This window comes from Ochlerotatus camptorhynchus, unplaced genomic scaffold (assembly GCF_037179485.1).
Source record: "Ochlerotatus camptorhynchus isolate MF236.1 unplaced genomic scaffold, CSIRO-AGI_Acam_v1.1 ptg000010l, whole genome shotgun sequence".
Taxonomy (NCBI): domain Eukaryota; kingdom Metazoa; phylum Arthropoda; class Insecta; order Diptera; family Culicidae; genus Ochlerotatus; species Ochlerotatus camptorhynchus.
In genome coordinates, this window is record NW_027040502.1 from 806,319 (window position 1) to 823,743 (window position 17,425).

A 17,425-nucleotide genomic window follows, 5' to 3' on the forward strand; every position below is an offset into this window, starting at 1 on the left:
TTTGTACGACCTAGAATATTACAAAAAAAAAACTTTTTCCCGATTATTTTAGGTTTTGTACATAAATACCCGTATTCTATCAAAAAGTGTTATCTAACAAAATATGCTATAGAAAAAAAATTATCTGAAATGGTGTTTTTTTTTATTAAAGGGGTAGGCCAATGTGTAAGTTTAAAAAGGATAGATTTCGCGTTTTTTTTTACAGAAATACTTTAAAAGAATGCGTTTTTCAGCATTTTTTTTAAAAATATTTTAAATAACATTCTTGGTAAAATTTGAAATGTTTAGCGTGGTGGCGTTGCAGTCGTCTAAGTGATAACATCCCCCCCCAAGTAACATTTCAAGTTTTATCGAGGTTTTAAAGCATGCTACAAGTCTAAATCATGGTCTCCAGAACCGTCATAACGCGTGAAGCGTTTTGAGGGCGGAAACGATTTGCAGCCGGTGGTAACCCTAGAACAATATGGATAAAAGTTTCATAAACTAGAATGTTTAAGCTAATGAAGTACTTGATCGATTGTAAAATGGCACGTGTTTGAAAAAAGTGGTTAATATCAAGTATAATCGTTAATCACAAAAAAAAACTGTCCCGTATTCTTTAGACTATAATCTATCATTTAAGGCCATAAAAGCAATTCTTTGAACCTGCTACAGTTGCCTAACCCCTTAAATCCAACTCTGAGTTAGGCTCAGAAAAGGACAAGAGGCCGATAATAAGATCACTAACCCTATATGATAAATAATCTGAGTAGTCTGTATCAAGTAAGGGATAGAACAACTAATGCCGAGTTCACTGTATCCAGATCTTCAGATATCCGATTTTAAGGACTTCTTTTAAATCTGACACGCTCATTCAAAATCAAGAAGAATGATAAGCCACACGACTTGTTTTGGTAATAGAAAATAACTTTCCCACTGTAAAGATCTTACCGGAACCTGCTTCAGATGGTTCGGAGTGGTCACATCAATTTGTACCTGAAACCATTCTATGCATATTGGCTTGATCATTCAAAATCATGAAGTTTGACACGTCGCACAACATGATAAAAATGAATTATCCCCAAAGATACCCCTGGTGGAACCTATTCCGCCAGTCTGGAGTGGTGGTTAGTTTATCCAAACAAGACTCATATGACTATATTTAGTTGTATTCTAATATGTTTCAACAAAATCTTTTTTTTTTTTTATTTCTTCATTATCGAGATTTTCAGCTACAGGCTGGTTCATCTCCTGTTTAATGGTAACATGGAGAGGGCGTTCGAAAGATCCAGTAAGGCCCCCCTTGGCAATTGAATAATAAATAGTTACAGTAGTTCATGCCATATTATACATATTATAAAGATGTAAAATAAAATCGTAATCCGTTAAACGTTGGCAAATGCGGGTTGCTGTGATGATAACAATATTGATGCTAGGAGAATAGTCCAGTTTTTCAAATTTGTGTGTAGAGTTCGGTGTCTTTCAGGAAGCACAGCAAGGCAGATTCGTATGAGGGATCGCTACTTAGAACGTCTCGCACTCCAGCGTGGATACCATACAGACGTCGATGATCCTCATACTTGGGACAATTCACAAGTATGTGGTTCTACTGATTGTTCTGTCTGGCATATATCGCACCGTTTGTGCCTGTCTGGTACTATGGAATAGTCGTGGGTGACTCGAGTGTGACCCGTTCTTAGACGCGATAGGGTTCGTTGGTTTTTCCAGCGGGGCTGATCAATCCATTTCTTGATGTCACCTTTCACCTTTCGCAAAAATAGCCATCTTTCTTGTAGGCAGTTTTGGGCCCAAGCATCTTGGATGATCGCTTTAACCCATGTTTTGACGTCGTCAGCTGGCGTTTCATTGGTATACAAATTTAACTCCCGACCGACAGACGCCATATGGCCAGCGGTTTCATTTCCAGCTATTTCGACGCGTCCGGGTATCCAAGCAAATCGAAGGTTGCTATCAGCCGCATTGTGTATAGCTTGGATCTACGGGTGGCGATTCTTGTAAGACTCGAGTGCCGAAAGTACACTTGCTGAGTCAGTGAGGATTGCCGTAGGACACGATGAAGCTCCAGAGGCAGCTAAAAATATGGCGACAGCTTCAGCTGTGAACACGGAACAGGTATCAGGTAGGCGATGCAAGTAGGTTATATTGGGACCGGTTGCCCCAATTCTCACATGAAGCCGTTGGTGAATATGAGTTGGTGATTGGCAAGTTTGGTAGAAATTATTTGTAGGTATGCTTTGTGAAGATGAATAGAGTTTTCTCCAGCTCTGAAGTTCCTTTTTATTGTCCAGTCCATTTTCAATTGAGGAGCGTTCCAATCTCTGTCTTCTACCCAGTGAGCCTTAGAAACTGGAGGGAGCTCTTGATTGGTTAAATATTGAAGGAATTTGTTCGCCTCATTCTCACCGATGGTGCGTTCAAGAATGCTAACCGCTTTGAAACAGGTAGCGATGGTCATCAGATGCCTACACCGGTTTCAATGCAAGCAGCTTTTTCAGAAGTGGATTGGAGTAGCCCTGATACATCGGTTGTAGATCGGTCCCAGCATTGCGACCATCAAATCGGCCGCACGGCATGTGATTTCGATCCCGTAGAGAAGCCTGTTTGTTACTACGGCGTTGGAGATTCGAAGTGCAATGTCTCGGTTATTACATTGATGGCGACTGGTAATAAACCGCAGGAGCCGAATCCGGGACTGGTAGTTCACTCTAACTGCTGTGAAATGTGGTTTAAAACTGAGCCGCCGATCGAGGAGAACACCGAGGACTCGACATCGCTTTTTATAGGGTACTTTCTCCCCGTCAATCGAAATGGGCCAACTTCAACAAAATCTGTTTCGAACGCAAGATATTGAAAACATACCACTTTTCCCGTATCCGGGCATTGCGGGACCTCGGTGTATGTCGGAATATATTCGATATGGTTCTGGGTTGCTGTTATAATATTTTCTACCTACTATGCCCGTTTAGAGATTGTTTCAATAAATTTGGATGTGAGGTGATAAAATAGCAGCAAATTGATTTTGGGCTCTCGAGGCAATGCATAATGAATACTTTACATATCGAGTGGTCTTTACCGGTTCAGAATTGAATCGATAAAGTTCACGAGCACTGGTACCTATGAACCAGTGTTCGTGAACTTTATAGCTTTAATTTCTGATAAATTACATATAGTTAAATAAGCATAATCAATACATTACATATAGAATGGATTTTACTGGTTCAAAAACGAATCGGTAAATTGAACCCCTTTTATAAAAAAATATAAAAATAAAAAAACTAAGAAGAACTACATTAAAAAATCTCGCAGAGACCCCTATGATGCGAGAGCAGCTGTACTTTTAAACCATGTTTCAAAAAAATTAGATGTTGCTAAAAAGAAAATAAAGCATTCAAAACTATGGACAAAAATATTAACGCAATACTAGGAAGTTCTACTAACAAATCAAAATTGTCATTGATGATGGTGTTCCTACCAGGGCTCTACATTTTCGATGCTCTAAAATGAACTCGTGTTTTGTTTCTCTCATACATACGTGTTCGACGCTTCAGTTCTATAACGCCTAGCTAGACTATCAGCAAGAAACTAAAATAAAAAAGCAGGACGCTTAGAAGGAAAGGCTGGATGTGGAACTTCTCGTCGTTGCTTTGCTCATCGCTTTCATTGTAACTAACGCCAATTTTCTAGTTAAACGAAACCTCATTATGGCTTTCAATCCCCTTTCACGAACACTCTATCACCGCTCTTTCAATTTGTTTCAAATGCGTTGTGTCCCGTTTTCGATCATTTTTTTTTAGATATGGATGGAAGATAAATTAAAAATATTACGTGTAATCTTCAAGTGTTTTGATGTGAGAAATGCTTTAAATGTGTTATTTCATTTTTCGTCATATACGTCATGAAACCTCTGTTGATGTGTTTCATGAAAGAGTAAAACTATCAAAGTCGAGCGCTCTTTCGCTCATCCGTTTCACCGAAGCTTGAAAGGAAGACCAATTGGCGTTGACGGCACCGTCGAAAAATTTTCTCTTTCAGCAAATATAGACAGTTTCTTATGAGAATTTTCGGTGGAGTGAAAGGATAGTACAAAGTCCGCCATGTTTCACGCACAGTCTGACGTTTGCTTATGGATTTTCTCATAGGAGTAAAGAGCTACAGAGTCGCCGTCAACGCCAATGGAGTGACGGGAGAAAGAGAGACAAGCGATTGAACATTTGTTTGTGCACGCCGACTGAGGTTCTAGAATGCTGCGAAACTGTTCGACTTTAACAGAAAAAGAAAGCCAGCAGTCTCTTCGTCGCATCGATTTGGTCGATTGAAGCTGATATTGTGACGCCCTGGTTCCTACTACTGACAGTAAAACTATGTGTGATCGGTAAACATTTTTCAACAGTTTATTACATGTCAACTTTCTGCAAATAGACATTTGGCTAAACGACTTAGCCAGTTCCACCAATAGTGGTATCTGGGAACCAGAAGGTTGTACCAGAGCTCTAAAGCTTGGATGCATAATCGGTATGGGGTGTCCCGGAGGAGCACATTTAAAATCTAGTTTGAAGTCTGAATAACGAATTATGTATTTCAATCAAGTTACATCGTTTGTATAGCCAGAACAGCTTCAGTTTTACAAAGTTCTTACAATTTGATTTGCCTTAGGTCTAATGTGTAAAAAATATATAGAACGAGATGCCTGGGAAGGTGTTGACAAACATTGAACAATTAGGCTGTTTTGCCTTTACGCATCCATCGATATAAGTGCTGATATTTGACAATTTTTGTTTTCCTTACTTGGGTCTGCTAGTGCGAGACCTCTGCGGTGCACCAACGCTAGAAAAAGAAAACTCAGCATAACGCGCAATCGCACCATGCATGTATTCCTGACCATCCTCTATCTGTTGCGTTACGGCATGCATGTGACTCGAGTGAAATGTAGGTGTGTTTTGTAAATTGAAATATGAATGCGGTTTTACTCTACTAATTTATTGACCAGAAGGGTACACGGAAGCGACTCCAGTTCTGATGGAGGAGGCTTTTTGGATAGCGGAAGATAAAGTGTTTATTGTGTTGTACCTTTTGACTATAGTTTTAAGGTGTATTGTATAGTGACCATGAATCTTCGGCTCTATAAAGTTAAGTCATTTAAGCCTTATCAAATAAATAAATAAACAAAAAAATTTCAACAAAATATTTGAAAAGTTATTAATCACACGCCTGATAAGTTTTTTAGATAGGCATAATATACTGTATAGTATGTAATATGGTTTTCGTAGCGGAAGTAGCACCTCTGTAGCCGTAGCTACAGAATCAGGGGAATCGCAAACAGCATTATCCGCTGCTATTTGAGCAACAGAAGACAATATGTTTCATGCGGTGGAGAAACAAGCTCTAGAAGAGAAATTAGTACCGGAGTTCCACAGGGAAGTAACATTGGCCCTTTACTTTTCCTTATCTACATCAACGATATTAGCAACATTGGCGTTGACGGTACCGCCGTCTCTTCTAGCAAAGATTGACAGTTTCTTATAGGAATTTTCAATGGAGTGTAAGGATAGTACGAAGTCCGCCATGTTTCACGCATAGTCTGGCGTTTGCTTATGGATTTTACCATTGGAGTAAAATCGCTGGAACTCCTAGGTTATTTGCTGACAACACGGCCTTATCTTATCCACATGTCAATTGGAATATAATTGTTTGAAAGATGAATCAGGATTTACGGTTGCCCCAGGGTAATTCTTGGTAATTTTCCTCTCATTAAACCTGAACAAAGAAACCATTACATGATTTTTTGGTCTCCTAGGAAAATTCTACCTCAAGCACCAATTTTAATTATGAACACTGACATTATCGAGAAAGTAAACTCATTCAAATATCTGGGAGTTTATCTAGATTTTACGTTATCTTCGGATTATCACATAAACAAGGTTGTAAAGTTTCTTCCATGTGCGGAATTTTGAGGCATTTTAGTAGTTTTCTTCCTCGAAAAGCTATGCTTCTTTTCTATTTATCGCATATTCATTATCATTTGAGCTACTTGATTATTTCTGCAAACATTGTGTGGATTGTTTGAAGAGCAACTTTGCTATTGGTCCATAATATTTTACGTAGCCCATTAAGACTACATAACATAGGTATGGACACACTACCTCGGATTTACATTACCAGGCAACCTAACCATCTGCCAAGAACCCATGCACACTCCAGCTTCGGTCAAAAACTAATTTTCCTTTATAGGATGCAACGGCTGAAAGTCTCTATAATAAAAAAAAAACAATCAATCAATCCTTTATAGGTAGGTCCTACCAAATATAATAACTTACCAAGACGTCATCAACAAATAACATACATAAAATCATCCAAACTAACATAAATTTGTTTCTTAAAGTAACGAGTTTCGCAACTATCATTTTTATGCAATGTTTTATTATTTATTGATATTATTATCTTTCATATGACAACCGTCACTAAACATTAAATGCTTTCTAATCTAATATAATCTAATCTAACACTAACACAGCCAGTCTTGAAAGCATCCTGGAAAATGATGGATATACCACCATAATTTTTCTTGTCTATTTGATATTTGTTTCACATCAAAGATGCATCACATATATCAAATCGGCCAGGCCTACTGTGTAGCATTTAAGGGGCAGGATGATTCAGAAAACATCGGGCCTGTTTGAATCGAAGATTTAAACACGATACTTCAGAATCCAATAAATGGATTAAACGTGGACATCTCGTACCGTACGTTCCGATTTTAATAATTATATTGGTTGTTGGAAGCATCAAAGCTAGAAAGGTTGAGTGATGCTCCATTTTCTTCTGACGGTTGGGACATGAGCACTAACTCTTGTCCTAGCCTTTTATGGCTTATGGCTATAGCGCCATTACTCGCTTTCTGAAAAGAGAAGAGGGAAAGGAAAAGGGGAAGGACAAAGAGGCAAAGGGAAAAGTATGATGTAAACTCTATGAACATAAACAATATTTTTGATTTGAAATATACAATATAGAAATGCATAACGGCGGTGGTCACTACCCGATTCTTGTCACTATTATCAATTCATAAAAAGTAACAAGCACTAAAATGTAATCCTTTGATTACTGGAAAATCCTGATTCCCTAGTTTGAAGTTGTCACGACTAGGGTTCAGTGGTAGATCTTATACCAGTAACGCACCACAAAAAGGTGATCTCCCAATGTTACTGGTTTGAGAAGATAAAAATTTACAAAATAGAATGAACTCACCAAGTTTAGCCAATTGAACCTGAATGCTGCCTGTAGATTTTGTAGATGTAAATTGTAGACGAAGCTTGACAAAGATCAACATGAACTAGCCCGGTTTATGGTAGTTGCGCGGAATGTCTTCCGTCGATTTGAGATAAACAAATGAGGCATGTAGTTGATTTTTGATCGTGGCCAATAGTCAGATTCAACGCTGCTACTCAACGAATGATGGGACGCCTCGTGGAGGTTCTACTTGGATTCGGAACAGCTTCTCAGCGGCAAATAATAGGGATTAAGGAGCGAGAAATTGTCTCCTGGGCCAGATCAGTAACCGATTATAGATAAAAAAAAACTCCACGGAAATATACATACGTCAGGTTCGATTCTGTCACTAAACATTAAATGCTTTGCTGAAAAACAGTTGTCATCTTAGAAATATTTATATTCGTTATTTTATTCGGTTTTATTTAGGTGTGCTTCTTTCAAAGGATATTTTTTCCACTAGAAGCACATTAATTGTTTTTTTTCCTCTCTCTCTCTCATGTAATATAAGCATTTAACATTAATTCTTAACCATATATCCTTTTCAGTAATTATTTTTGTTTTGTTTCAAATGGTTGATTTCAGAGTGTCCACAACCATTGAGCTCAGCATGCAGTCGAGCTTTTTGATGTGAAGGAGAGCGGAGGGTCGCTCAAAAAAAAATCTTTTCATTTTACCAGAACCTCCCATAACTATACAATAGGATACTTTAACGGATCCCTTATATGCGCTTGAGGGTTGAGCATAATGAAAACCATTACATATAGAATAGATTTTATCGGCTCAGCTGTGAAGCGGTAATATGAACCAGTGCACACAAAATCAGTTTATGGGTGCTCAACTGTAATTTCTAGGAAATTGCATAACGCGAAATCAGCACAATTAATGCATTATATATACAAAAATTATTTGCCGGTTCAAAACCGAATCGGTAAATTTAACAAATTCACAAAAATACATTTTCTAGTGGTATCAAAAATGTCCTACAAATAGACAGTAGGTTACTTTAACGGTTCTCTTATGGGCGATGGTGGCTTAGTTCATCTTCTGCTAGGATTTTTTCGCTTCTGTACCGAGCATTTTGCCGGCACTAAACTTAGTGTTATAGATGCGCTTCCACAGTCATTAATTGAGATCTTTCTATGCCAACACCAATGCATGATTTTGTATGTTGTGTGGCAAGAACAATTCCACGTCCAAGGAAGTTGTGATAATTGCCAACGCGAAAGATATCCCTGACTGGAGAAGGAATCGATCCCAGTTTGATAATACCGTGCCTTTACTGATGAGGCTATCTGAGGACCCACAACTCTTAGAGCAGACGTAAAATTTGAGTTAAAGTTAAAGTCATTAGAATAATGGAAAATCCACTTATGGCATTGATAATCATTCATGCATAAGATTGGTAAAAAAAATATAAGCTCCACCACGTATCCCCCGCGGGACAAGTTTTCCACATCTGAAACTTCAACCAAGGCAATCACACAAGTCTGCAAAACTCACATAATTAATGATACCCGCAAGCAGCTGCAGTAAATTTCACTTCTGCTGATGACGGTTATTCCTATCTTTCATTTGCACTCATAATCCTGGCCGTGCACATATTCAACTCAGCCAAACTCCACTCCGCACGAACCGGATCGTATGCGGCTCAGGAAAAAAAAAAACCTCTTCCAAGACTTTGCGTATACACTCATAAATTTTATAATTTCTCTCGCTTCTTCTTCAGTGCCTTTATTTAGCTCATCCACATATACGGCGAACGGCTGGTACGAGAAATCCTCCGCATTGAAGAAAGTTGCCCCTTGCGGGAGGAAAATCCTCCCCAGACTGTGGACGGAAGACGATATCCACGAGAGGGCACTTTTCTCTTGTTTGGCAAATAAAATTTTCAACTTGGAAATTATCATAATTTAAATGGCAATACTCATGGACTCTCATAAACATACCTCCATCGTCGTCGTCGTCGTCGTCGTGGTCGTCGTATATTTCATTGCTCTGAACACATCCTCGTCGCAGCAGCGCAGGATATGTACACACTTGGGCTCCGGTTCTTCCACCCGAGCATAAATACATACATAGGAACCCGAGCAAAGTGGAGCCACATCTCATTCATCTCGCCGAGCTCTGGACGTGGTGGTGGTCCTTCTTCTTACGCTGGAAAACTCTCGCTAATAAATTACACGGAGCTGATGGCGGAGCTTTGTATGTTAATTCTGGTCCATCCACCCACCCACCCAATGGCCTTCCCTTTTGCTCATTTCGTACCACGGCTCCTAGACAACACAACAACGGCTGGCGTGGCGAGTCCATCCACATTTTTTTTCTCCGGTGGTTTTGTTTTCCTCCTTCTTTTCCACATCCTTTCACTGGGGGGGGGGGAAGTTTGCTTTTTTCTCGCTTCCTTGAACGCGCATATTAATAATCTCGCCAAAGCGTGTGTCCCACACTTTATCATAATGCATGGCATGTTGAGAAAAAGGGAAGGACCTGCCGGAACAACAACAGCAACAACAAAAGAGGTACAGCGGCCAGTGGATTCTTGGACGACTGAAGAAAGTTTTGCGAATGGATGAAGTGAGTGCACTTCTTCAGATGCAAAATTTAATTGTGCTGCTCAGGGTACATTCGGTTTATGGTGCTATGCGAGTAGGTTGAATGAATAATTTGAAAATTTTGGTTGGAATAAAATTGAAATTAGAGCAAATGTTTAAGATTGAGGCAATAAAGAGACGACAATCCAGCATTTTTGTAGTTTTTCTACCTCTTTATTTGTTTTAAATTTATATCGATTTTCATTCATTCATCACCAAGGAGCTCCTGGTACTACAGTAATTTACCTAGTAATAGTAAAATTATGTGTTTTTTTTCTATTATTTATGGTTTTATATTGTTTTAACATTTTAATTGATTAGCCTATCAGGCTCCTCATCTTTGTTTAATGTGTTATACGTAAATTAATTCACGTTTTCAACTAGTCTACAGAATACTCCTTGAGCTAATTTTTTGTTGAATTGAAAAAAAAATTATTTGATAACCTACCGAACTATGAATAATGTAACCTAGCTTACAAGATCGCTTATGATCTCGTGATTTGATCTCTGACAGGCGTTACTGAACCATTCGAGGATGAGCATTAGACTGATGCAAAATTTGAAATTTTCGCTCCACAGTGCTCAAACGGTTTCAAATCAGGTCCTGATTAGCCTCCCAAAATTTAAACTCATTTGGAAAGAAACTGACTTGGCACAAACTATTCGAAGTTTATATGGAAATTACTATGAGAAAACCAAAATTTTTGTTCATTGTTTTCTACCCATTTTCCATATTGCTTTTTCGGAAATTTCTTTAACTATTCTTACGGGAAATTTTATAAGCTACAACTTTGCACAATATCGTTTTTCAGCCAAATGTCAAATTAAATTGTTATTAATTGTTTAACAGATTGATAATCTTATGGCAAGATCAAGCAGCTGTTCTGTGAGCAACACTGTATTCTGCAGTGCGACATAGTAGCCATGATATTTGTTCTCTATTCTTCGCACCAGAAACACCAATGTTGCCTGCTGAACAGTTGAATGAGCATAATCATAAGACATCAGTGACTTGAATCATTATAAACTTTTGTTCCTTGCATTAGATTGAAAAGAGGTTTTCAACAAAGTTGTAGCTGAGAAAATTTGCTACAATCACTGCTATCATTTTTAAAAGCATAGTGATGTGGTGTATTGTTAGATAAATATGAACAAAAACATAAGTTTTCCCATAGTAATTCACATATAAACTTGAAATGGTTTGTGCAGAGTCAGTTTTTTTTACTAAAGTAGTTCAAATTTTGGGAGGCTAAGTAGGACCCAATTTGGAACCGTTTAAGCACTGTGGAGCGAAAATTTCAAATTTTGCATCAGTCTAATGAGCATACTCCGCTCCTTCAGTGTCTGAAGATCAGCCAGGCGGTGGATCTCAGAATTTCGAGTCCACGGAGGACTCTTGAGGATCATCCTAAGGATCTTGTTCTGGATACTTTGGAGTTTGAGGTGATGGCACTTAGCACAGCTCTCCCATATTGGCATTCCGTACTCAATGGCGGGGCGAATGATTTGCTTGTGGACGGCCAGCTTGTTTTTAATGGAAAGGGTGATAAGTGGATAGAGCGACCTAATCAAGATGTTGCACTTGGTGGATGATTTGTCCACATGGGAACGGAACAGCAAATTATTATCAAGGGTGAGACCAAGGTAGATGACTTCACTTGACCATTCAATGGAAGTATTATCAAGGTGAACTTTTAAGTTACCAGGTGGTACAAGCCGAGGTGAATTGGAGTGTGGAAATAGTATGGCCTATGTTTTAGCTGCATTGATACAAATCTTCCTGCTTTTGAAATAGTCGGACAGAACATCCAGGAATGATTGGAGTTTTTTCGTCAGAGCACAGATCACTCGACCCTTATAGATGATGGCAGTGTCATCCGCAAATATTGACAAAATACCACCACCCGGAAGGGAAGGAACATCTGACGTGAAGATGTTGAAGAGGATAGGACTAAGGAGGCTACCCTGGGGAACTCCAGCATCAGCGTTGAAAGAATCAGAAGGTGAATTGTTTAAGAAAACCTGGAATGATCTGCCGGACAAGTAGTTTTTGATGATCTTAACAAGAAAGATCGGGAAGTTGTATCGATGCAGCTTGTAAACTAGCCCATCATGCCAGACATTGTCGAACGCCTTCTCGACGTCCAACAATGCCATGTCAGATGTATTGGAAACGGAATTGTTCCACTTGATGATGTTAGTAACCCGGGCGAGTTGGTGGATGGTAGAGTGGCCTTCCGTAAACCCGAATTGCTCTTTGAGAAATATGTTATTATCATTTTAAAACACCAGCAGACGGCTGAGTATCACCTTTTTGAATAGCTTCGAGATGGAGGACAAGAGACTGATAGGGCGATAGCTTTTGGCACTGGTAGGGTCTTTGCCAGGCTTGTAGATTGGAATGACTTTGGCTAACTTCCAGCATTCAGGGAAGTAGCCAAGCACCAAACACTTATTGAAGACCACTGCAAGGTGCTCGAAGAAGTCAACACCAGCATTTACTATTTTAAATAATTTTATATTTTTGCCGTTTTTTGAAGCAAAAATTTTAACTTTTGGGCTATGACCGGAAAAGTCCAGAAGAAAACTTCAGGGAATGTTTGAATTAGATTCTGGAGGAAGCTTAAAACAACATTTAGATAAAGAAGAAAGAAGCTCTTAGACGGAAGAAATTTCTGGAAAAAGTTTAATTGAACTTCCTGGAGAAGACAAAAGAAACTTCCTGAAGACGCTGGCAGAAACTTCTTAAGGTGGATTGGAAAAAAAAAATCTGAAGAAGTCGGAAGCCAGAGCGCTTACGGAACAGTCGAAAGAAACAAGGACATAATTCCGGAAGAAAGAGCTCTCATGAATGTTCTAATGATCCAGAAAATTTTCCAAATGGTCATAGAATATCCCTGAAGACCCCGCAATGCCCCTGAAATGTTTGGAACATTCCTGAAATGTACTTAGGAATATTCCATATTTCCTCGGAATTCCTTAAAATTTCTTGAAATTTTTCTTTAGTTAATACGCTGTAAGTACGCTGATTAAGTTAATAGGAAGATTGCGAAATATCTCCATTTTCTTGAATTAATTGCTACATCAGCATTGAAGTTCTCTGATCTTCCCGATTTTTCTAATTTTTAAAAGTTATCGACACTGCCATTTATAAGCACGGAACTTCCCAAAAAATGTTTTCACATTGTGCTTATGTTCGTGTAACTCCCCTTACGTTTCTTAAATATGCATGAGCACCTCGGAACATTTCTGAAGTTTTCGAAAACTGCCTGAGTTTTTCGGAACTCCTTTAAAATATCAGCGATTTCCTTGAAATTTATTGATCTGTCCAGATGATCTCGGAGCTTCCTAAAACTCTCTCAATTCTCCTGAAACTAATGGAACTGTCCTGAAAACCATTAAATTTTCCAGAAGTTCTGTGGACTTGTGAAGAATCCAAAATATTTATGATGTTTCCTTAAGTTCGCTGGAATTCGCTGGACTTTCCTAAAATTTCCTGGTTTTAGAATTTAAAAGAAGTTATTGAAACATTCTTTAATTTATCGAAACTTACTCAAAAGTCTGGACTTTTCTGAAGTTTCAGAACTTCTTTAAAATTCCTGCAGCTAGTGTGGATCTGCAATCAAAATCTGGAAGCATCCTTGAAGTTCCGGAGAAGTTGAAAAAACTGGCGGGAGAAGATGGAAGAAACATTCGAGTGAAGGATGAAGAAGCTTCCAAGGGAAGTCGAAATAAGTTTCCGAGAGGAATCGAAAAATAATCTACGATGAAAGGTGGATGAAAATTCCAGGCGAAAATTGGAAGAAAATTCATGAAGTTTGATAATGTTTAAAAAGTATTCCCGATTTCCTCCGGAATTACCAGAAAGAGCACTCGAATGTTAATCGATTCATGAGTAGCCTAAAACGGCGAGGATATTGATACAATTATCGAAAGAGTATCCATAGGACATTTTTAAAGATGATTTTTTTTTAGAATTTTAAAAGCTCAAACAAATTAAGATATTTAAAAAGATACAAGCCTCTCACAATAATTTTCTCCGAAATTTGAGCGCGGGCAGGTAATAATCATTTTGATTATTTAAAAAAAATCGGTATAAATCGGTATAAAACCTCAAAAATCGGTATTCTGAGGAACCTTATCTGTATATCGGTATCTAGTTCGGAAATCGGTATAAATACAGATAATTCGGTATATCTGGCAACGCTGGTCAACACTCAAGCTCTACAACTCGAGGTTGACCACTCCATCGACACCAGCGACCTTCATGTTCTTGGGGAAGCTCAACGGCCCAAAAAAAAAAAAATATTTTCGGTACGTTTTTATTTTTCTAAAAATATTGGGAAAAATTATCAAAAATCCAAGAAAATCAGTTTCTTCCTTAGATTTTTGTCAAAAATTACAAGCCAAAAAAAATTTTTTCTATCCCATCATGAAAAAAAATTGGACTCTCAGAAAAACCGAAAAGTTGAAGTTTTGTGGTTTTTTGAGTCCAACTTTATGCCATAATGACTTATAAAAAATGTTTTTGCACGTGAATTTTCTTTGTAAAATAAAAAAATATGTGATTTTCTTAGAATTTTGATATCTTTTTTCAATATTTTTAGAAAAATCAAAACGTAATTTTTTTTCGGAGCGGTGAGCTTCCCCTTAATCGCTGCTATCACCTCATCAGCCGATATTCTACTTTCGTCAGGGACAGCAGGGGGTGGCAGCGACGCTAGACATTGTCTCCAATACTACAGGCTCGTAGGGACTCACCTGGTGGCCTGGCCAAGGTTATGCATTGACCAAGAGCATAAGCCTTTTCCACTGGGGTTATGAGTAGGGATGGATCGGAATTCTGATTAGGTGAGGAAAGAGGAGGGAAGGGCCTCGGCTTATTTTTTTAAAATCTTTGCCATTTTCCAGAATGGCTTAGCACAATCTGGGAGAGAGCGAATCTTGTTCGAAAAATCGATATTTCTGAGATCCACCATCCTGGCTTGGATGGTTTTGTTCAAACGGTTGCAATTGGTCATCAGGTTAGGCAGCCCAGTACGCTGGTACTGCCTACGAATCGTATTGCGGAGTCTAATGAGGTCTTTAGTGGGGCTGTCAAGCTTCAGAGTATTACTCACCTCTCTGGATACTGGAACATGTTGCTCCCTGGCCCGGGAAATCGCTTCATCGATAAAGCGCAGACACCGGTCGATGTCGTCGGTCGTTTCCGGGTGGACGTCATAGTCGATACTGGTGTCAACGTAGTGATGGAACTGCGACCAATCTACCCGATGGTAGTTTTGCCGTGATGCTTGGAGCTTGTTGATTGAGGAACCCACTTCAGCCACCACCGGATAGTGATCCGTGCTGAGTTTCTGATACACGACAGGTTGCGAGATTTTGTTGCCCATGTTGCTGATGTAGATATCGATGGTGGCGTGAGTACCGGACCTACTCAACCGGGTGGGAGTGTCTGGACTCAAGATGTTGTACTGCGCTTCCTGCAGATCGTTGTTCAGGTGCCGTTTTGATTGCACCGCATGTTGCCTCAAGCTTGATGTTTGGCATTAAGGTCGCCAGCGATGATGTATTTTTGCCGCCGCCAAGTCGGCTTGATGATATCTCGTCGAAGGTCCGCTGCCGACACATCCCTGTTGTTGACTTGTTTGGGGCAGTAAGCCGCAATGATGGTGATGGGGCCAAACGATGTGCCAACTTCAACCCCGATGGCTTCGATAATTTTGAGTTGAAAGTACGGCAGCAGGTGGCAGTTGATTTTGCACCTCACAGCAACGACTATTCCCCCTCCTCTTGCACTGGTTCTGTCGAGCTGAAAGTCCGATAGGTAGATGTTGACTTCCGGCCTTAGATGGGTTTCGGTGATGATGGCAATGTCGACCTCTTTGGCGTTAAGGAAGGCAAGCAGTTCGATATGCTTGTTCTTCAGCGAACAAGCGTTCCAATTTGCAATCTTTATAACTTCACGGTCCATACTTAGTGACAAGGGACAGGGCAGCATGAAGCTGTTCAGATCGGATCTTGCAGGTGCCAGGATGATGATGACCTCTGCCACGAGTGTCACAAGTTCCTCCGAGGTAAATGGGGACGTCGACGGACTGAGCTGACACAGCACTGGCATACGATAAACCAGGGGCAGTGAAGAGACCTTGGTTCGGCTGGGCCACTGCAGTAGTGAGGTGATGCTGGGTTGTTGGGGAATACCCAGTGGGGGTGCTAAGGGCTCGTTGATTGTTGAGGGGAAGCGGTGCTAGGTTTGGGTCAGTCTACGGGGCTGGATTGCAGACCATTGAGCATCAGTGATGGCCGGAGGCGCACGATTATTGCGGTGTCGACCAGTCTGGTTGCCTGTTGCCGCCTTTTGGCGAATATTAATGAATTCCGCTCGCTTGGGACAGTCGCGAGTGGACGCACGGTGGTTTCCAACGCAGTTGGCACACATTGTCATCAGCTTGACCACAGGATGCTGTCACGTGGGTACCTCCACACTTGTCACAGCGTGGCTTCATATGGCAATTTTTCGTGCCATGGCCGTAAGAGAGGCAGTTCATGCGTTACATCACGGTGTTGAGGTCTGTACGACTGCCAAGAGATGATGACTTGGAACAGATCCCGGATGTTGTCCTTCAGCCCGGCAAGTGTGATGGATCCCTTGATAAAGTGGACCAGGAATAACTGGTCCCGGTAGCTGGTGTTCGGCAAGGGTCGCAGATTCATCGGATACCAAGCCACTCCAGCTCAGCCTTGACAATGGCCGCCTCGAATGATGGCAAACCTCGCCTAACTACCTTCAGTGGCTTCAGCGATGGCAAATCATGCGTGTAAAAATCCACCTTGTTGTCCTTCAGGAAACTTCCTATAGCCTTGTACTCCTCCAGGCTGGAGCACATAATTTTTGTTCCAACGCTGCAGAGCTTAAACCGAGGCTGTAGGTTGTAATCTGTCAACACAGTCCTATCCGCTCCTTTTTTGTGATAGCAACGGCGTCACCACCACCTCCATTGTCTTCATTGAGCACTGAGAACTGGTTGCTTTGCAGCATACGGTTCAGTGTCGTTCATTGACGCTCCGGTCTGTGTTCGGGCCTTCTTCGTAGGGCCCCTTACTGATGATCTGGTTTTTGGCAAGTTGAACCAAACTTGCAAGAGCGTGTGACGATGTCGGCACTTCCACGACGCGAAACGAAAAAACGAAGAACGAAACAAACTAAAACCGAATCACTCGAGAAGGCGAGTGGGAATCCGAACTGAGCTAAACTGCTTGACGGTCAAGCAGATAATGATGTGCAAGAATATGAGTAATTTATCTACCTTATTAGGTATGTTTTATCTAAACACGTTTACATTTTGGTTGCTTTGTTGTGCAGTATTACAAACAGGGTTTTTTTAAACCTTCAGGTCAGAATTCAAAAATATTTTAACCTTAATCTTAATTCATATATTAACTTGAAACTTAAAGGGAAATGGTCGCAGCTGTTAAACAAAACATGGATTTTTACCTTATTTTGACGTAAGACTACGTCTTTATTTCTACACTGGGGGTCACATTAAAAAAAAATCAAAATTCAG